A 21574-nucleotide genomic window follows, 5' to 3' on the forward strand; every position below is an offset into this window, starting at 1 on the left:
CAAACCAAATTGACCACTTTTGTTCATTTGGAAAAAATATTACATTTCACAAATTTCTTTCATTGATTTTTTTTTCTTTCTTTTTTCCAAAAAACAAACTTATAACATAACCACTAAACAAAATTTAGCACGTCAACAAAACTCAAAATTTAAACATAATTCAATACAATTTATTGGCACGTAATCTACTATAAACATAATTTAATATCAATTAAGTTAATTAAAATAGTAATATGACACTCATTAAGTCATGTAGAAACTAAACTCTATGCTTGTGTTTTGTAGTTGTCTAGGAATGTTTTTGGGACATGAGCAAACAATAAATTTTCTGCTATTATTGTTATGTTTTATAATTAAGAGAGAGAAAAAAACAAAACAAAAGCAAAAAAAAACAAAAAAAAACAAAAAAAAAAACAGAAGAATAATAGGAGAAAGAATGTCTCTCAATGAGTGAACGCAAATCGTATAAAACATATAAAACAGTTGTAGACACCCCATTTTTGACCGTCCTCAAGACTTGGACGTCACCGTTTGAACACTCGATGATCATCCTTATTCGTTTTCGTCTTGAGTTCTCGGAGGTCTCGGCTACGCGCCCTGCCTCAGGATCTCTCGACTCGACTGTTTTGTGTCTGGTTTTGCACCAAACACTTGTTGTTTTGCTTCTGAGGGTGGGAAATAGCTTGTATGCCATCCCCACACCTCACCGGCCATGGCTTGAGGCCACCGGCCTTGTTTCCTGGCCATCGGCCATTGGTGATGGCCGGTCGGCACTCTTGATGGTCGGTCGGCATTATGTTTGGCCGGCCGGCCACTGTTTTTGATCAATCGGCCACTTGTCCTGACCGAGACCTTTTCTTGAGGGAGCTTGACCCTTTTGAACCTTTTTTTAGCTTCTCCAAGAAGCTTGACCTTTTTTTAGCTTCTCCAAGAAGCTTGAACCTTTTGACCCTTTTTAGCTTCTCCAAGAAGCTTGACCTTTTTTTTAGCTTCTCCAAGAAGCTTGAACCTTTTGACCCTTTTTAGCTTCTCCAATAAGCTTGACCCTTTTTAGCTTCTCCAAGAAGCTTGACCCTTTTTTTAGCTTCTCCAAGAAGCTTGATCCTTTTTTTTAGCTTCTTGAAGAAGCTTAGCCTTCTTGGCCCTTTTGCTCCAAGCTTCTAGGAGAAGTTTGACCCTCTTGACCCCTTTGCCTAGCTTCTCCAAGAAGCTTGGCCCTTTTGATCCAAGCTTCTAAGAGAAGCTTGGCCTTTTTGCTCAAAGCTTCCAAGAGAAGCTTTGCCCCCTTGTCTTGCTCTATAAATATAGAGCCTATCCTTCCATTCAAGAGGTTCCAAGAATTGGTCTAAGGCTCCATACATATATCTCTCTCCATATCTCCTCCATTTTAGCTCCAAATTGCTTGGTTCTTGGCTCCTTTGCACACCAACCCCTAGCCCAACACCTCCATCATCAACCTAAGGAGCTTGGAAGCCATTTTCAGAGGCTAAGGGACTGGTTTTTTGTCCAAGAAGCTGCTGGTTTCGTTGGTCTACAAGGGTGAGCCTTTAACCCTCTTTTATCCCCCGTTTTTGCACAAGTTTTTAGCCTGTCTTGCTTGCTGTTTTGAGCTTTGTGTATAACATAAAAAAGTTCTATTTTTTTTTTTGTGTTTAAGATACTTCATTAAGGATACTTTTGTGTTTGGGGTCATTTACCCCCTCTTAGGCCTTGTTTGGCCCCATTTTGTGCTATTTTTGGTGAACTCCGGGACCACCTTGTTTGGGCCTCCTCACCACTGAAATCTTGAGGGATTTCAGTGGTGAGGATGGTGGTTTAAGGTCCTAAGAAGGAGAGGGCCATCCCCTCTCCTTGTTGTCTTCAAAAAGTGCCATTTTAGCCTCATGTGTGAGCACCATTTTTAAGTTCATATTGGCCATGTCTTAAGTGTTATTTGTGCTTATTTTGCCATGATATAGCACTGTTTTTAATTGGTTTTGGTACACCATGCATGCTTAGCATACCTACCTTGTAATGCCATGTTTAGGCCCTAACATGCCTTAGGTTGTAAACCTTTGTTCTAGCATGTTTTAGGCTTAGTTTTGTGAAGCTTCTATGCTTATTTTACCATGCTAGAGGTCTGTCCATAGTTGTTTGGGTCGGCCATGGCATGCATTGTATAGCCCCTTTGCATTTTTGGCTTGTTGGCCTTAAGTGTGTGAATGTATAGCATGCATCCTTGCCTTAATTTAGTGGGTTGGGACCATTTTTCATGTAATTTCAGTCCCTTTGACATGCTTGTATGCTTGCCTTGGACACCTCTTTAATGCTTTGAAAGCTTGTGTAGCATGTTCCATGTTTTGGCCATTGTACATGCCTTTAAATTTGGGCCACTAAGATGCCATCTAGGGGCCCCCCTTTGCATGGTCTAGGTCTGCCTTGAACCTATTTTAAGTCCTCTTAGCCTTGTGAGGCTTGGTTGACTTGGTCATGGTTCAAGCCCCTTTGACTTGCTTCAAGTACTTGGGCCATTTATTGCATGCTTAGTCTATTTTGTTTGCTTGGTTTGGCACAATCTTAACATGATTTTCAATGCTTACCTTGCATGCCATATGTCCATGATTACCCTCTTTCAAATGTGTTTGAGAGTTGTCCCATTTGTGCTTAAGTGTTGGCCCCTTTAACATGTGCATGTGTGTATGTGCTTAGTCCTTTATTTTGGTCACTTTGGCCACTATTTTGGGCCTTATTAGAGTTGCCCAAATCATGTTTAAGTCCATTATTTGTTTGCTCACATGCTTACCTTGCATGTTTGTTTGCATGCTTGCATGTGCATCTTGCATTTTCATGTTGCATCCTTAGCTTGTATGCCTAGGTTGCATTACATTTAGCATGCATGTCTTGCTCCTTGATCTAGTGATAGGAATTGGACTTTGGTTTGTTGGTTTGCATTGCATTTGACATCAAAATGTGCACACTTGGTCCTTTGGGCCATCACGCATGGAAATGCGCGATTGATGGTCCGAGAACCAAGGAGCATGTCCCTTTGAGTCATTAACATGATAAGGGACATGATTGGTGCATATATGCCTTGAATTGTATTGCCATGCTCTGCCTTGCCCTCTGTTGCTGCCAATTGCAGATTCTGCAGGAACTTTCTGCCGATCGGCAGTGCTAAGTGCCGACCGGCAACCCTCTCTCTGCCGATAGCTTCACCAATGGCCGGTGATCACATGCCACTGCCGGTGGGCATTCTACCCAGCCGATGGCATTCCCCAGTATCCAGAGAAGCAATCCTGAGGTTTTGCCAGCCTCCAGAGGAGTAAAGAAAGGAAAACAGAGGCAGCCTATGCATGGCGGTGCACTTCCGAGCAAGACCCGAGCACGCATTGCATTGAGTTCTCCTCCCGAGGCGGTTTACTATTTTTCCTAGCTTAGTTAGTTTGTTAGCTAATTAGGCAATTTGTAATAATTAATTAGCTTGTAGGTTAATTAATTTGTATTATTCTTTTAGTCCCTCCGAGCGAGGGTGAATTTGTAATAAGTGTGGGTGCGTGTGCGCATGTCTTCCAACCCCCACTTCTTTCTCCCTTTTACTTACCTGCTTTTGATGGTTAGTATTAGGACATGTTTACTTTAGCATACCTTATGCTATGCATGTGTGCATCATTCATCAGTATTGCATGCACCAGGCTCGGCGCATCATACTAACTGCATAAGTATTTCAAATCTAACTTGAATACATGCTACTTGTGCATTTTCACATGTCATTTATAGACTAGCCGAGCCTACTCTAGTGACATTCCGCATGTGTTATATTAGCCATCTTAAACATGAACTAGGATCATGCATATGATTACTAACTAGTTTCTGTTTTGGCTTGGAGTACTCTGTAAGTCCTTTTGCTTTAGCATACCGCATACGTGTGAGTGTTGCCATAATTGCATGATTACCATGAGGCTAGCTGCTTATGTGATATAACTGCTTGAATGCCTGTGGATGAAGGTTGAATTACCTAACTTGGAATAATGCATTAAAACTGTGAGTCTTAAGCTCACTAGATAGTGGCAAAACCATCTTTTCTAAAGCACACTTGAGGGTGGCAAAATCTGCATTTTAGCCTACTTGCGAGTAGCAAACCATTTTCAAAACAAACATGCAATGTTTTGTTCCAATTTAGGCGATTTGGTCTATACTTGTTTGCTGTGCGCGTAACATAGTAATTTTTGGCTAAATAACTAGAATAAGAACACATAACGTTTTCAAAAACGGATATCATGGTTAGTAGAGGCCGATCTTCAGATCGGGCGAGAGGGGGTGCTCATAGCTGACCTTCCCCAATCGTACCCAAGTTCCTGAGCCGAGGCAACTTTGGTGATGACGGACACGTGGCCTTTGGCACCGAGTCAGGGTTTCCTAAATTCCTCCAAAATAAAATATTTAGGTGGCGACTCTGTATCTGGCAAAGCAGTCCATGTTTGGCACTTCTTTCAAAAATCTATCTTCTCAAAACGATTTGCCAGATTTGGACTCTTTGGTTCAGATTAAGAACCGTGACACAAATTGAGTCCGAACTGTAGCGGGGTCCCTCGCGGACGTGTTACAGTCTTTTTCTTTTATTTTATTTTCTTTTTTTGAATTTTTATTTCCTGAAGTTAGGTGGGGGTAATTGCCTCAATTAAACTAGGGTTCTCCTAAGGGTGCATATTATCACAAAATATGTAATATAAAATTTTATAACATCAATCATAAAATACATAATCTCATTACAAATTGACGTAATAAAAAATATCGTAATTAAATTACAAACTTTTATAACATTAACCACAAAATTGTGGATATTTTTGTGGTGAGAGTATACATTTTATAGTTGATGTTACTAAATTTTATGATAAAATTACACATTTTATGATAGGGTGCATATGGTATGCACCAACCATAGCGTTTTCCCTTAAACTAATGTAATACTACACATCATTGTCATCCATTTTTTTGAACACAAATATGATTAATTGAATAAGTTAAGATTATTTGATTATTTATTTATTTATTTTGATAATATAGACGAAGGGACATACAAAATGAATGATTAAGATTATCAAAACATGACCTATGATGGGCCCACAAGCCTAAAGAGGCACCCTTCCAGCTATTGATTTCAAGAGACACCAAACACTTAGAGTCTGTTTGTGTTAGGAAAATTGATGATTCCCCACAAGTAAATCAATCAATGGGAATAAAAACTAATGCGGAAAAATTAAATCAACAGCAACACAAGAATTTTACGTGTTCCCTCAATGTGAGGTATGTCCACGGGATCAAAATTCGATTCCACTATCAACTAAATAAGTTCCAAACGATTACAAATGAGACACAAATGGTCTCATAAACCACCCTTAGGTGAATTCCAAATAATCACAAATAAACAAAGAGGAAAGACATCACCAAATAGATGAACAAAAATCTTCAGAACCAGAGTTGTAGAAAATCCAAAATAACGAACCAAATCAGAACTAGAAATTGAACTAGACGAACAAGGAGCATTATTGCTTGTTTGCCCAAGCAATACACTGCCACCACACGTTGAATATGCACCCAAAAAATCAATCACACAGCAAACTTGTGATTGATAACAAAACCCACCGACGACAATTTGTATGAGCCGCACAACACCTATTTTTCTTCATTGGAAAAAGCAATACCAAATATATATATATAGTTGAGTATTGGGTTTTGTAATCAAACCCTAATTGTTACCAAATTGAATTAGGTCTCCACAAATTAGATATAATATATAAAATATATTATACCAAAACCAAACCAAATTAAAATTCTTTTAACAAACCAATTGGGTCTCAAACACCAATAAGGAGATATATCCCAATAATTCTCCCCCTATTGACTTAGGTGGAGACATCAACCATACCCGCCAAAGTTCGACACTTCAAATGTTTGTCCCTTGACAAAGTCTTAGTCAACATATCCGAAATAGTATCATCCGTGTGAACCTTTTCGAGTTGTAACAATTTCAAATTTAACACATCACGAATCCAATGGTATCTCACATCAATGTGTTTCGATCTCGAATGAAAAGTAGAATTTTTGCTCAAGTGAATAGCACTTTGACTATCACAATAAAGCACATACATTTCTTGCTTCAAACCCAATTCTTGCAAAAATTTCTTCAACCATAACTCTTCTTTGCAAGCTTCCGTAATGGCAATAAATTCAGCTTCGGTAGCTGAGAGAGCAACACATTTTTGTAGTTTAGATTGCCATGCCACAGCTCCCCCTGCAAAAGTCATCAAATAGCCCGAAGTAGATTTCCTAGAATCAACATCACCGGCCATGTCAGAATCCATGAACCCATCAAGCATCGGCTTACCATCCCCAAAACACAAAGACACCTTCGAAGTCCCTCGAAGATACCTTAGAATCCATTTTACCACTACCCAATATTCTTTACCCGGATTAGAGAGAAACCAACTCACCACACCAACGGCGTGAGCAATATCCGGCCTTGTACAAACCATGGCGTACATCAAAGAACCAACTGCTGAAGCATAAGGAATTTTCTACATCTCTTCCTTGTCTTTCTCATTTGTAGGACATTGATTCAAACTATGCTTGAAGTGACCCGCAATTGGATAACCAACCGGCTTTGCTTTATCCATGTTGAACCTCTCAAGAACTTTCTCAATGTAGCTTTCTTAAGACAACCAAATTAGCCCCTCTTTGCGATCACGAACAATTTTCATACCAAGTATTTGCTTTGCTGGTCCTAAATCTTTCATAGCAAAAGACTTGCTCAACTCTAATTTCAACCTGTTAATCATGGTAGAATCTTGACCCACAATTAACATGTCATCAACATAAAGCAAAAGAATAATAAATTTACCATCCGCAATTTTTTTCACAAACACACAATGGTCCGAAGTGGTTTTAGAAAAACCATTATTCATCATGAAAGAGTCAAATTTTTTGTACCATTGCCGTAGAGCTTGCTTGAGACCATACAAACTTTTCTTTAATTTGCAAACAAATTTCTCTTCCCCTTTCTCCACAAAACCTTCCAGTTGCTACATGTAAATTTCTTCTTCAAGATCACCATGAAGAAATGCGATCTTCACATCAAGTTACTTAACTTCAAGGTTCATACTTGCAGCCATGCCAAGTACGACCCGAATAGAAGATATCTTCACAACTGGCGAGAAAATCTCATCAAAGTCAATACATTTCTTTTGCCTAAAGCCTTTCACAACAAGACGTGCTTTGTACCTCAGATTCTTGACATCATTCTTCCATTTGAAAACCCACTTATTTTTCAGAATTTTCCTCCCCTTAAGTAACTTCACTAAATCATAAGTCTGGTTTTCAAGCAAGGAATTCATCTCATCGTCCATGGCCTTTTTTCAATCATCTTTCTTTGCATGCTCAATTGCTTCTTGGTAGCTCTTAGGCTCCCCTTGATCGGAAATCAACAAAAATTTATTGGGAGGATACTTTCTTAAAGGTTGTCGGTCTCTCGTAGATTTCCTCAACTCAAGTTGTGGTGGCGGTTCTTGAGTTGGATGCTCTTCCTCAATTTCTAGCTCAATTTCATTAGGATTAGCATCATCCTCTACATCTTCTATGAGTGGCTGCACATCTCCCCCATATTCATCATCAACTGAAGATGAAGGAGATGGATCCATGTCTATGAGATCACTAGTTTTTGGCTTCGGTTGGTCACCTTTGCCAAAGTCTTCAATTGTTTGGTCTTCAAGAAACACAACATCACGGCTTCGAATGACTTTCTTGTCGACCAGACCCCACAATCTATACCCAAATTCATCACGCTCATAGACAAGAAAAATGCATTGTCTTGACTTACTATCAAGCTTAGACCTCTCATCCATTGGAATGTGAACAAAAACTTGGCAACCAAACACTCTCAAGTGCTCATAAGACACATCTTTACTAGTCCAAACTCTTTCTGGAACATCACCATTCCAAGGATAGGAATGAGACAAATTGATTACGTCAACCGCTGTCTTCATTGCCTCACCCCAAAAGGATCTTGGCAATTTAGCTTGCGAAAGCAAACACCTTGTTCTTTCCACAATTGTGCGGTTCATCCTCTAGGCAACGCCATTTTGTTGAGGAGTCTTCTTAACTATCTTTTGGTGCCGAATACTTTGCCTGCAACAATACTCATCAAATGGCCCAATGTATTCACCACCATTATCTGATCGGATGCACTTCAATTTCTGCCATGTTTCTCTTTCAACCATGGCCTGAAAATGCTTAAATACTTCTAGAACTTGATCTTTAGTTTTTAGTAGAAAAGCCCAAACTTTCCTTGAATAATCATCAATGAAAGTAACAAAATAAAGTGCACCACTATGTGTTCTAACTTTCAAAGGACCACAAACATCCGAATGAATCAACTCCAAAACATTTTCTTTTCTAGAAGCAACATTTTTCTGAAAAGAAACTTTATGTTGTTTACCCGCCAAACAATGAACACAAGTTTTAAGATGTGTACCTTTCAAACCAGGTAGAAGTTCTTTCTTGAACAAAACTTGTAGCCCCTTTTCACTCATGTGGCCAAGCAGCTTGTACCATAATTCGGTAGAAGTATCATCTTCAAGTGCATTGACAACACCTTTACAAATTTTTCCTTGCATCGAATAAAGTGTATGAGTCTTCTTCTACTTAGCCACCACCAAAGAATCCTTTGTGAGCTTCCATATTCCATTACCAAATCTGTTGTTGAAGCCTTCATCATCTAGCTTTCCGGTAGAGATCAAGTTGAGGCGAATGTCGGGAACATGCCTCACATCTTTAAGCAATAACTTGCAGCCCAAATTTGTTTCTAAGCAAACATCACCCATGCCAATAATCTTGGACAAACCTTTATTACCCATTCGAACAAAACCATAATCTCCTTCGGTGTAGGTAGTGAAGAAATCAACTCTAGAAGTCACATGAAAAGAAGCACCGGAATCAATCACCCAATTGTTCTCTTGGCCTACAAAATTGATACAATCATTTTCACAAACGACCATGAGATCACCATTGGTAGTAATTGTTGTTGTGTCTTCTTGCTTCTTATCCACACTTTTATCACGCATTTTCTCCTTGTTCTTGAGCTTTCGGCATTCTCGTTTCATGTGCCCTTTCTCATGGCAATAATAGCACTTAATGTCTTTCTTTGAAAAAAAATCATCTTTTGATTTGTCACGACTTTGATCATGACCATGAGGAGTCTTACTCCTCCCCCTTGTTTTGCTTTTGCCTCTCACAACGAATGCTTCCGAATGAGATGAACTCACTGATTTTCTTCTAGTTTCTTCATTCAACAAGCTACTAGTGACTTGGTCCATTGTGACAACTCCATCGGGTGCAGAATTACTAACTGTCACAACCAAAGTCTCCCAACTTTCGGACAAAGAACTAAGTAGCATCAAAGCCTGCAACTCATAATCAAAAATAATTTTTATAGAAGCAAGTTGGTTAACAATACTCTTTATTTCATTCAGATGCTCCGGAATAGGGCTACCCTCTTTATATTTTAAATTAATCAACTTACGAAACAAAAAAGCTTTATTTGTGGCTGATTTCCTATCATAAAGGCCTTCTAATTTTTTCCATAAATCATGTGTTGAAGTTTCAGTAGCAACATGATGAAACACACTATCATCAATCCATTGACGGATAACACCAACGGCTTTTCAATTAAGCCTATTCCATTCATCATCTTTCATATCATCAGGTTTGCCACTATCACCCTCAATTGGCCCACACAAATCTTTACAAAATAATAGGTCCACCATTTTAGTTTTCCAAGTTACCCAATTGCTTCCATTGAAGCTAGACATGCGACCCATATTCCCCTCCATTGATTTACACAAATAAATAAACCCAACTAAACCGTAAGCTCTGATATTAGTTGTTAGGGAAAATCGATGATTCCCCACCAGTAAATCATTCAATGGGAATAAAAATTAATGAGAAAAAATTAAATCAACAGCAACATAAGAATTTTACATGGTTCCCACAATGTGAGGTACGTCCATATGATCAAAATCCGATTCCACTATCAACCGAATAAGTTCCAAACGATTACAAACGAGACACAAATAGTCTCACAAACCACCCTTAGGTGAATTCTAAATAATCACAAATAAACAAAGACGAAAGACATCACCAAATAGATGAACAAAAATCTTCAGAACCAGAGTTGTAGAAGATCCAAAATAACGAACCAAATCAAAACTAGAAATTGAACCAGATGAACAAGGAGCATTATTGTTTGTTTGCCCAAGCAATACACTGCCACCACACGTTGAATATGCACCCAAAAAATCAATCACACAGCAAACTTGTGATTGATAACAAAACCCACCGAAGACAATTTGTATGAGCCGTACAACACCTATTTTTCTTCATTGGAAAAACCAATACCAAATATATATATATATAGTTGAGTATTGGGTTTTGTAATCAAACCCTAATTGTTACCAAATTGAATTAGGTCTCCACAAATTAGATATAATATATACAAAATATATTATATCTAAACCAAACCAAATTAAAATTCTTTTAACAAACCAATTGGGTCTCAAACTCCAATAAGGAGATATATCCCAACAGTTTGGTAATATATATATTTAGAGGTAATTATGAATTAGTTTCATTAAAGAGAATTAAATACCATTAAGTCATATTATTTTTTATTCAATAATAAATTTATCAGTCTCTCTTATTTTTATGAATAAATTTACAATGATAAATTTATCAATCAAGACTTGTAGGTAAATAAGTCTTGTCAATAGGACCGGCTTGTAAATACCCCTTATATTTATCTTCTTCTTCTTTTTCTTTTTTTTTTTGTTTATATTTACATAATTTTTGAAAACTATAAACAAAACTCATTTGATTTTTATTTTCCTTTTTAAAAAGTTATAAACAGTTTACAAATTTATTAAATTTTGTAAACCAAAAACAGTTGGTTTTGTTTTCTATTTAATATTTTTTTGACATTTCTTCTTCTTTCCCCTATTCTTTCCGACTACCATCCATTACTCTTCCATCCCCGATCTACCCCATCCCCGTCTCAATTTTTTTTTGATATAATAAAATTAAAAAATTAAAATATTATACTTAAAGTTCATTTTTTTTCATTTATTTATCATATTACATATTTGAACTCTCATTAATTATAAATTATTGTCTATAATAAATTTGTAAACTGTTTAATTTATTACCATTAATTTATCAATATATTACCTTTAATTTTTATTATTATTATTATTATTTTTAAAACTACAAAACTAACCTATTCCCGCCCCTGATATGATATGGGACGAAGGTGGGGGATGACAAATTTGCTCCAATCTCGTCTTGTTGCCATTCATTCTCATCACCATCGGCCACACTCACAACAATAACTTCATCCGTCAACCACTTCCGGCACTAATACAATAATATTTAAAGATCAGACAAGAAAAATTAAAAAAAAAATTATTTTTATTAAAAGTGTGATTAAAAAAATTAAAATAATATTTTAATCATACTAAATTAATTAAGTGAGATAGTATTCATTTTTAATCTCTTTTTCCAAATATGTGTGATTATATATATATATATATATATATATTTTTTTTTAATCACAATTCGTAAATAAATGTGATTGCATATATATTTCCAATCTTGTTTTTATATAAAATAACAAAAATAATTTGAAGTTCTGAAAAAAGAGTTTTAGAGTGCTCTAATATACTGGGTCTTATCTATAATGTGAATTGTGTGTCTGCATTGTTGTTGTTGTTGTTTTGTTTTTTTTTTTTTTTTTTTTTTTAGCCCAGTAAAGTTCAAATTAAAATTTTACTCTTATTTTATGTTTGGATTGAGAGACTTGGAGAGAAAAGAAAATAAATGGAAAGATATGTATTTCTCTTATTTGTTTGGATAACTTAAATAGAGAGAAATGAGGAGAAATGAAGAGAAACTCATTTCTTTTATGACAATTATTTTCAATCTTCTCAAAAGTGGAGAGATTAAGAGAGAAAAGAAACCAACAAATTCTTATATTTTTATAATATCAATTTTATCCATATAAAAATAAAAAAATAAAATAATTGAGAAAATATAAAAAAATTATTTTAAATCCTAGGGACTCCCTCAACTATGCTCTCTCTCGATCGACCGCGACAACAACAAATTTACCGCCACTGCCACTACCGCTACCGCTTCTTCTTCTTCCTCCAAGTCTGCCGCCGTGGAGTATCTGATCGTCAATTTCCGGCGGCGGCGGAGTCGGAGGGAGCCGGCGGCGGCGAAGCAGTTATCATTACCGGTAACTTCCCGGTGAGCGGTGAAACCTGAAGAAGTCTTTGATTATGAAGAAAGCACAAGAAAGCAACAAGACCAAGCACACCTTCATCCCGAATGCTGTGAGGTTTCTTTCCTCTTGTTTGAAGATTGTCTCTTCCAACGTTCGCTCCGCTGGTGCCTCCGACGCCGGCTCTATCTCCGGTGCTCCCGACGACCTCCACAACTCTACTTCTGTAAAATTTTGTCCATCTATACAAATTCTATATCTGATTCTATGAATTAGTTTTTATATTCTTAAACTTATTATTAACACCAGCTCTTCAATAAATCTTTTTTACACCTTTTTTTTCACCTAACAGATTACCATTATCCCCTAAGCGGGACTCACTTGAACTCATGAGTATTTGATTCTTGCATTTCTTATTCCCAACTTCTTCAGAATTCAAATTCCAAGTACTTGCAATTCAATTCATTAAAAACCTTGCTCGACATAGAAATAATTAATTATATATATATATATATATTTTAAATTCTGACTGTAGTTGTGTTTTTAATTTTGATGTTCTCATTGTTTGATTGCGTGGTTTTAGTTGATAGTAGTTGAGTTTGGATTTTGATTTTGGTTTTTTGGTTTCTAGGAAATTTAAAAAAATTAAAAAAAAAAAAATTAATTTAAGCAAGTCAATTAGTTGGATTTGCATTTGTTAACCAAACAGGCCAGGCTGATTGGTTGAGTGAGGGTTTCTTTCTTTTGTGAGCAAAGAGAGGGTTTCTCAAAGTTACCAATAGCAATTTTGTCGTAATTATTCTTAAAGCTTTCCTATTGGAGAGAAGAAATGGGGGAAAAAGGGGGAAGAGATCAAGGTCTTTAACAGAGATGAATTGGCTATATTTATGCTAATCTCTTGTAAATTCCTCCAAATTGAAGAGATTTTTTTTAATCTGTATCATCAATTAGTTTGCTATATTTATGGACTGTTTTAGGATTATTTATCTGAAGGATTGGAAGACTGAAAGATACAAGGAAATTATCAAATCTGGAATTGTAAGTAGGAATTTATTTATTCTTCATTTATGATTCCTTGTTAGTTCATCTATGTGGGTGATTATTCTGGATGAATGATTTCCAAGAAAATGGATTTGTGTTGTTAATGGGCAAGTGATGCCCAGACCTGGAGTTTTGAGATTGATGGATGAGGCTAGGGCTGCTGTAAGATGGACATTTTGCCTTATAAATGCAATCGTCACTTTGTCATGGCTCTTGAGTTTTTCATTGTATTTGCATCTGTTATCCACAGTTAATTAGGTAAGACTACTTTTCTTTCCAAAGTTTAGTCAAATTCCATGTTCCCTTTCTTACATGAATATATTTGAATTAACCTTTTTGGCTGACGATTATAAAGTAAAAAATTAGCAGTCTGCTCTGCTGCAACTAAAAAGTTCTTTTTCAATCCTTTAACCTGTTTTTTTTTTTCTCTATCAAATTTGAATTTGATGAAAAATTGCTCAAAATCCATCTCCAGCCCTTTCATAAAATGCTTATCAAATCAAGGGAAAAAACACTTTTTTCATCACATTGAGTGAAGCATTTGGAATTGTAAGAAATAATGTATAGAGAAAGAGAGAGAATAAATTGTATGTATTATTATTGATTGATATATTGATGTCTATTACAATGATTCATGATTCCTATATATAGAAGAGGGTGAGTGTGTAGTAGGTAAAGAGTAGGTGAAGTGGAGGTGGTAGTGGTGTAGTGGGTTAGGTTTAGTGGAGTAGGTGAGGTGGTAGTGGTGTAGTGGGTTAGGTTTAGTGGAGTAGGTGAGGTGGTAGTGGTGTAGTGGGTTAGGTTTAGTGGAGTAGGTTTAAGTGGGTGAAGTAGGTGGAGAGTAGGTGGATTTTAACAGCCCCCCGCAAACTCAAGGGGGATAGGAACTAACCAACTTGAGTTTGGAGAGAGTAACAAAACAAGAAAATACATAAAAATAAAAGAGGATAAGAGACACTGTATGGTCGTGTCAGACCATTGGTGAAGACACTGGATGGTGGTGTCATAACGTTGTAGAGGACACTGTATGGGGGTGTCATAACCATGTAGAAGACAGTTTATGGGGTCATGTCGGACCGTTGTAGCAGACAATGTGGTGACAGTTGTTGTGACAGTTTACGGAGTCTTGCTGGACCCTTGTAGAAACTAACCGGAATCAATGTCGGGACAGTTTACAGAGTCTTGTCGGACCCTTGGAAAAGCTAACCGGAATCAAATGTCGGGACAGTTTACAGAGTCTTGTCGGACCCATATAGAAACTAACCGGAATCAATGTCGGGACAGTTTACAGAGTCTTGTCGGACCCATGTAGAAACTAACCGGAATCAATGTCGGGACAGTTTACAGAGTCTTGTCGGACCCCTAAAAAGTCGCACCCTCAAAAGGTGTGCCAATCTTTCAAAAGGCGTGCCATCAAAAGGCGTGCCCAATCCATAAAAAGGCGTGCCATCAAAAGGCGTGCCCAATTCATCAAAAGGTGTGCCGGACATGATGGCGAGGCACGTGGGCGCCTTGGCTTGCGTGCCCGTTTGTCGGCTGGTGGCAAGAGGCGCGCGATGCGCGTGGCTGCCTTGGCTATTTAACCAAGACGAAGGCTGAGGCGGAGGCATACCATTCTGAAACCTCTGAAACCAACCCTTCTCTGAAAAAACTCTGCCTCTTCGGAGAGAGAAACTGTGGAACATTTTGTAGCCCAGAAAAATGGCTTCGTCTTCCCGCGGGCTGCTCACCCTCTTTCCCGACCTCAACGAGTCAACAAGAGAGAGAACTGGTGCGGTGGCACTGGAAACTCAACCAAGCACCCCGGAGTTTGCTCCGTTGAACTTTCCGATGCGGTCGGTGGAGCAAAGAATGGCGGTGCAGTCGGATGTGGAGGCCAATCAGTATACCTTGAAGTCATGTGTGGAAACCATGACTGCGGTTACAAATTTGTCGAACCGGCTGCAGAGTAGGACAAATGAGGTGCAGCAGTTAAACGCCCAACTGACTCTGCTCCAACGCATGTATAAGGATGCGCGAGCAGAGATAAGTGTGCTAAAGGCGGAAAACAAGGAGCTGAAGCGGAAGGCCAGTTTTATGTTCCGATTTGGAGGGCCGCCATATGCTGCAGTGGAGGAGCAGGGAGTAGGCAACTTGCTTGGTGGTCGAGGAAGCACGGAGGCAACACCGTCAAGGACCGCCCAGGACGGAGGCAAGAAGAAAAGACCGGCGGAATAGGCGAGAAGAAAAATCCCACTGTTCCGATTTGTGTTGGTTGTGTTTTGTTTTGTTTTGTGTTTTTTTATTTTTATTTTTTTTTATTTTTATTTTTTTTTTTATGGTGTAAAATGCTGATCGGGGTTGATCCCCGGCATGAAGAAATAACAAGTTTGTAAAATGTTATTTTTTTTTTTGTTTTTGTTTTGGGAGTTTTTTGTTGAAAAAATAAAAATAAAATGAAAGAAAACAAGGGAGAAAGAAAATAGATAAAAAATATTTATAGATGGATTATATGAAAAACATCAGTGCGATTGTTTCAAAATAAAGTGGGGTATTTAAAAAAGAGGAAAAGTGACTTGGAAAAAATAAATAAAAATAAGTGATTTTTGAAATCAAATGGAGGAGAGAGAGGGACAAACCCATGTGATAAAGTGGAGAGAGAGTCGGTGAGTGGGGTGCAAAAGGTGAAGGAGAAATGATGGATTGAAAATGGTTTGGGTCAAAAGTGGACACTGTTAGTGGGGAACATGAGTGCATTGATTATTTGATATAATAATAATAATAATAAAAATAAAAAGTTAGAACAGTTGGAGAGAATGAGTGGAGTATGGTAAGGGTTTCATCCAAAGCCAAAATTCCTGCAGCGAATCACTTCGCAAATCCTAGCATGAGCTTTTTCTCTTTCCAGGCTTATTCATGAATTTCCTGGTGATTTCAAGAGCCTCTGGTGGCATTGTGGCAGAGAACACCCCAACCTGGATTTTGGGTGACAGCAACTGAGAACACCCCAACCTGGATTTTGGGTGGCAGCAATTGGAAAATATCATAGATCTAATTTTTAAAAACCTCGTGACAGCATTTCATCAGCTTCATCCAAGACAAACATTTTGATGTAAACAGGGCGAAGTGATTGTCTCCGCAACATGTCAAACACACGACCAGGAGTACCAACAACAACATGAACCCCACTGGAGAGAATGCGCTGATCTTCGCGCACACTAGTCCCTCCAACACAAGCATGAACCTTCACACTTTGCTGGGCAAGTTCAAGAGTGGGTGGAAGAACCAAAGCTTGGCACTCAACCAAGCTATAATCTAGCTGCTGCAGAATTCCAGAGCAGAATGTTGCAATGTTTCCAGTTCCAGACTGTCTCGTCATATGAGGTGAAGAATTCTTCTCCATCAGCCTCACACATGACTACAGTTGCACAAATCTTTGTTGATTTTATCAGCGGAATAGGTTGAGGTCCGGCGGGCGGCTAAGGTGAGGTTGCCGCCCGCCGGAGAAGCGAAAATACTAGGTTTTAAACCAGCTCTGATACCATGTAAGAAATAATGTATAGAGAAAGAGAGAGAATAAATTGTATGTATTATTATTGATTGATATATTGATGTCTATTACAATGATTCATGATTCCTATATATAGAAGAGGGTGAGTGTGTAGTAGGTAAAGAGTAGGTGAAGTGGAGGTGGTAGTGGTGTAGTGGGTTAGGTTTAGTGGAGTAGGTGAGGTGGTAGTGGTGTAGTGGGTTAGGTTTAGTGGAGTAGGTGAGGTGGTAGTGGTGTAGTGGGTTAGGTTTAGTGGAGTAGGTTTAAGTGGGTGAAGTAGGTGGAGAGTAGGTGGATTTTAACAGGAATATTCTCCATATTGAGTGAAGCATTACCAAATTTCATCAACAACATGAGCACTACGCAAGCGAAGTTCTCCTGAACCAGGTGCTTTGGCTTATGCTCCCATTTAGGTATTATTCTCCTGAACCAGGTGCTAGTGGCAGAAATAAGGTCAAGAGACGTGCATATATTTAGCTCTTATAAGAAGGAAAAGCTCTTACAACAAGTGAATAAACATGTATCAAGGTAGGCTGATGTACGCCATAACTCATGACAACGCTAAATTTGGTAGGTTTATGATTTGTTTGACTAGAGTGTTTACTTATGTTTCAATGTACGATATTTTATTTGAGTTTTTTTATTTTCTGAAACGTTTAGTTCATATAAGAAGGTAAAGTTCTCGTAAGTGAATAAACATCTATCAAGGTAGGCTGATGTACACCATAAATTGAGTATTTACATATATTTCAAATGTGACATGTGACTTGAGCTTTTAATTTTCTGAAAGTCGAGCGTTCAGGCTTCATTAGTTTTAGGTGCTTTAACTTTCTAATAATTTAATCTCATTATGCGAGTGTATAATCTAGGTGTCTATATTTATATGCATGTAAGTTAGTGTCATTGCCTTTTTAATTTCGGGCAGCAATATGGCCCTTCATAGTTCATGGGGATGCTCTGAACTTATAGATTCTTTAGCTAAAGCTTATTTGTGGTTCTCATTTTTCTGCTCCGTTTCTATTTCAGTAATTTGTGTTTGTCATGTGTTCTGGTTTTTGAAACTAACTTCTGCAGCTTGTTGTTGGGTCGTGCGCTGCTATCTGTTACATGGCAATTTGGGTTGGATACACAGACGTGCACTTAATCTTTGGTGTTTCTAAGACTTTAGAGCATGTGCATCTCAGCGGGGAGAGCTGAATAATCAGTTGAAGCAGTAGCTCTGGAAGATCTAGGTATGCTATTCCAGTCTGTATCTCTCTACCAATGATAGGAATTGCCACTTCTTTTGTAACGAACTTTAGATACTCAGTATGATAGTTCTATATGTTTCTCATTCTTTAGATGTTCTAGCCAGTTCTTATTCAAGCTTTGAAACTTGATGTTGTCGATGAATATTTTTTTAGATTGTGAATGCTTCATTCATATGCCTGCCTAGTGCTCATGTTATAGGGCTGTAAACAAGCGAAGTTCTTATGGTCATTTGCTTTGTTGTCATCCATGAACTTGTTCAAGTGCTCATTAATGACATCATTCTTTGTTCTACAGGAGAAACAAAATTCCAAGAATGAAATTGAATAGCTTGAGTTGAAGTCTTGTTTTTACAAGTGTCAGTTCGCCTAGAGCATTCACTAGGACACCTAATAAACCAGGTATCCCATGGCTTAAACACACTAACCAACAATTAACTGCATGCATGGAAGCTGCCTATAATCATAATATATCTTTGCATTATTAGCCAAGCAAGTTGACTCAAATCTTGGTGACCTTTGATCCATTTTGCTTTGTTGTCCCTTCTTTTAGGTCTCCAATTATAGGTGGCTTTTTGAATGCAAATATATAGTTTATTAGAAGACCTTTACAAAATGCTTGACTACTGCTAGATGTTTGTGACTTTTGGTAGCTGTGTGTACATATATACACAAATTTTCCTATGTATATGGCGATCTCATGTGTTCTTTCTTCATGTTGATTCCTTTTCATTTTTGATTTAAATGTAGTGTCTCTGTTCTGCTTCTTGCTTAATCATAATAATGTTTTAGAGATTGTTTACACTAATCATAGTATATATATATATATTTTTTTTTCCTTTTCAGAGGAGGTAATAATTGTAACACAACACTCTGAAAATGGCAAACATAGTTACATAGCTGGGTCTTATGTCAAAGTTGTAAGTAACTTCTGAATTGAAATCTCATCCCCACTGTGATTCATTCCTTCCTGTATGATTCATTCCGTCATATATAGCACCATGTTCTGAGATTAATGAACCGCCTTTTCATCGTCTAAAGTTCATGACCCTTTCCCATTGTCAAGCATAAGGTTTTTATGTTTAGCTGCTCAGTTACTTCAATTGGTATTGATTTTTAATAACCTTAGTTTTTGTTCTATTTATTATTTATTTAATGGAAATGGTTAAGTTTTATCATCAACTTAAGCACTAACTAGGGACAAAATCATCTGTTATTGCCAGCTAAAGCAATGAAATTTTAGTATATTGAAGTTGAGGCTTTTTTATTATTTTGGGATTGGGATTGGCCAAGCACTACGTTAGTGCTCTTTCATCCCAAATCTGAACCCTAATTCATTTTTATATGAATTACCCTTTCTCCATTTTTCACATTATGGAGTTTGAATTATTTGGTTGGCCCCAACTCCAAGGGCCGTTCTCTAGAGAGACTCTAAATCGTGTTACATCTTTGATTAAGAGAGTAATGTGATTCTGTGATATTCTTTTTCCTGGAAGCTTGACATGTCAACAAAACACCCCTCTCTTGTGTAGTGTATTGCTCAGCTCTCTCTCCATTTTAATCTGTTCTTTGTTCTTAGACCACTTATCAAGAATTTTGTATTTTTCCTTACCTATCCAGTTGATGTGTCTGGATGATGTTGTCCCTGCATTTAATTTCAGTCTAGTTGATTAATTCAAACTCTGATAAATCCTATAAACTTTTAGATTTTTTTTTTCTTTTAATTTTTGTTTTCTTTAATTTTGAACAAATGAGTAAGGCTCCGTTTGGTAGAGCTGTAGGAAATTGATTATAGATTATAGCTTAACAGAAGCTTATAACTGTGAACATAAACTGTTAACCTGTTTGGTGCAACTGTGAGATTATGGATTTAAGTAGTAGGGTAGTGTTTGGTTGATAAGTTGTAAAATAGTTTTTTATATAATTATTCTTTTTGCCCTTATATAATATAAAAATGATAATTTTTTCATTTTTTTTTTCAGTTTTAATTTAAAAAAATTATTTCATTAATAAAGGTTAATATAATTAGTATTAATTAGTATCAATTAATATAAAAATTGATACATTTGATAAAAATGTAATGGAAGTATTATTGTTACAATTTTTTTCCATTATAAATTAATTAATATCAATTAATTGCTTAATTAGTCTCAATTAATACTAAAATTATTAATTAGTATCAATTAAAGGCTTTATTAGTATCAATTAATAATTAATTCATTACAAAAATATACAATATTAATTTATTCATAATTAATACCAATTAATATTGATTTTTTAATTAATATTGATTTTTTTCTTTTTCTTCAAAAATATACAATTTTTTCTTTTTTAATTAATATTCATATTGATTTTTTTTATTTTTCTTCAATTTTTTCCTGGGGTTTCAATGCCGCCGGCGAATAATTGCCGGTGGCTAAGGTTTCAATGTAGATCGCGACAGCAACAACGATTAGGACAAACAACGCAGATCGAGAGAGAGAGAGAGAGAGAGAGAGAGAGAGCACGGAGCAAATCTTAGATCGCGATGGCGGTGGTGACGGGAGGTGACGACGGAGCAGATCGTAAGAGAGAGCGAGAGAGAGAGAGAGAGAGAGAGAGAGAGAGAAAAAAAAGAGAGATCGTGAAGAGAGAGAGAGAGAGTGCTCTAGTTTGTTTGCCAAAAATTGCCTATTGGAAAGCGCCTCAACATGTCAGAAATCACCTCTCTCTCTCTCTCTCTCTCTCTCCAGTGAGCAAATGAGTAGTGTTTTGAGAAAAGAAGTTTATATACTTGGGTTTTTCGTAATAGTTGAAATTGATGAGGGGCATTTAAGTAATTTTGTCCCTCGATTTTCAGCTTTTCGTTTAAGCTAAATGGAAAAGCAGCTCCTTCTCCACTCAAAAAAAAGCTGAAAATTAGCTTATAAAAAGCTATAATCTGCACCACTAAGCTACACCAAACACACAAAAATAACTTATTTTAAGCTATGAGTTGACTTAAGTTGAAAATAAGTTGTGCCAAACAGGCACTAAGTTTATTTCTATGTTTCTAGCGACTTCTGAACTAATTTGTGTTTTCATTATTCATGTCAGAAATTGCTTGGAGAGATGAAAAATATGGTCAAAGAAGACTGAATATTCAAGAATTTTGAGTTTTTCTTAAGTTTTTTATTTTTATTTTTCTAAAAAGATTTTGATTGTGTAATCACGGAAAAAAAACCTTTTATTACTTAATTTTCATTGTATATATTTTTCCAACATTTGAGTTTCGTTTATGAAATATATGAGATAATTAGCTATTCATATGTAGTCAATGTTGTGATTTAAGAAAACTTTTTGTACAAATAATATTGATTATATTTTAGATATTAATTATGTTCAGATTTTAATCACTATTTACACACTGTAATTGATAGTCACATTTTATGGTTGAACCTTTATTTTATTACACACACTAACCGTGATGAG

The 21574-nt window shown here is 36.7% G+C and overlaps 1 protein-coding gene and 2 long non-coding RNA genes across 8 annotated transcripts in view; all 3 read left to right on the plus strand.

The window, feature by feature from the left end:
* LOC145824591 (uncharacterized) overlaps positions 1-21574 on the plus strand; it is a 188703-nt gene that overhangs the window by 67117 nt on the left and 100012 nt on the right. The gene's annotated exons all lie outside the window — the stretch shown is intronic.
* On the plus strand, positions 12540-14291 carry LOC145824594 (uncharacterized). The gene is made up of 2 exons (XR_014366383.1): positions 12540-14042; positions 14085-14291. It is a non-coding gene; the product is annotated as an uncharacterized LOC145824594 (long non-coding RNA).
* On the plus strand, positions 17413-21407 carry LOC145824593 (uncharacterized). 3 transcript variants are annotated; one of them, XR_014366381.1, is made up of 3 exons: positions 17413-18109; positions 18423-18526; positions 21200-21407. It is a non-coding gene; the product is annotated as an uncharacterized LOC145824593 (long non-coding RNA). The 3 variants fall into 3 exon arrangements; XR_014366382.1 differs by lacking the exon at positions 21200-21407 and adding an exon at positions 18971-20943; XR_014366380.1 differs by lacking the exon at positions 21200-21407 and having other exon boundaries at positions 18423-18869.

The sequence above is a fragment of the Camellia sinensis genome, chromosome 4 (genome assembly GCF_055761805.1).
Source record: "Camellia sinensis isolate YWXY chromosome 4, ASM5576180v1, whole genome shotgun sequence".
Classification (NCBI taxonomy): domain Eukaryota; kingdom Viridiplantae; phylum Streptophyta; class Magnoliopsida; order Ericales; family Theaceae; genus Camellia; species Camellia sinensis.